Source organism: Aptenodytes forsteri, unplaced genomic scaffold (genome assembly GCF_000699145.1).
Source record: "Aptenodytes forsteri isolate BGI_AS27 unplaced genomic scaffold, ASM69914v1 Scaffold7, whole genome shotgun sequence".
Lineage (NCBI taxonomy): Eukaryota > Metazoa > Chordata > Aves > Sphenisciformes > Spheniscidae > Aptenodytes > Aptenodytes forsteri.
The window spans coordinates 1370344-1370550 of NW_008795919.1; the positions used below are offsets into that span (position 1 = coordinate 1370344).

At 74.4% G+C, this 207-nt stretch overlaps 1 protein-coding gene across 1 annotated transcript in view; it reads right to left on the bottom strand.

The window, feature by feature from the left end:
• MAP7D1 (MAP7 domain containing 1) overlaps window positions 1–207 on the bottom strand; it is a gene marked incomplete at its 3' end in the record, with an annotated part of 16763 nt that overhangs the window by 1675 nt on the left and 14881 nt on the right. The gene's annotated exons all lie outside the window — the stretch shown is intronic.

The following is a 207-nucleotide window of genomic DNA, read 5'->3' on the forward strand; positions in this document are numbered from 1 at the left end:
GGGAGGCTTGTGGGGAGAGCTGAGGGCCGGGCTGGGGGACGCCGGACGGGCTTTGGGGGTGGCAGGGGATGAGGGACGGTTCTTGGGGCCGGGGCTGCAAATGGAGCGAGAGACGGCGTTAGCGGGGCTGGGGCAGCCCCCATGGTGGCAGGGCTGGGGGCCGGGCAGCCCCCGCGGCAGCGGGTCCCTACCTGGTGTGTGCTCCGG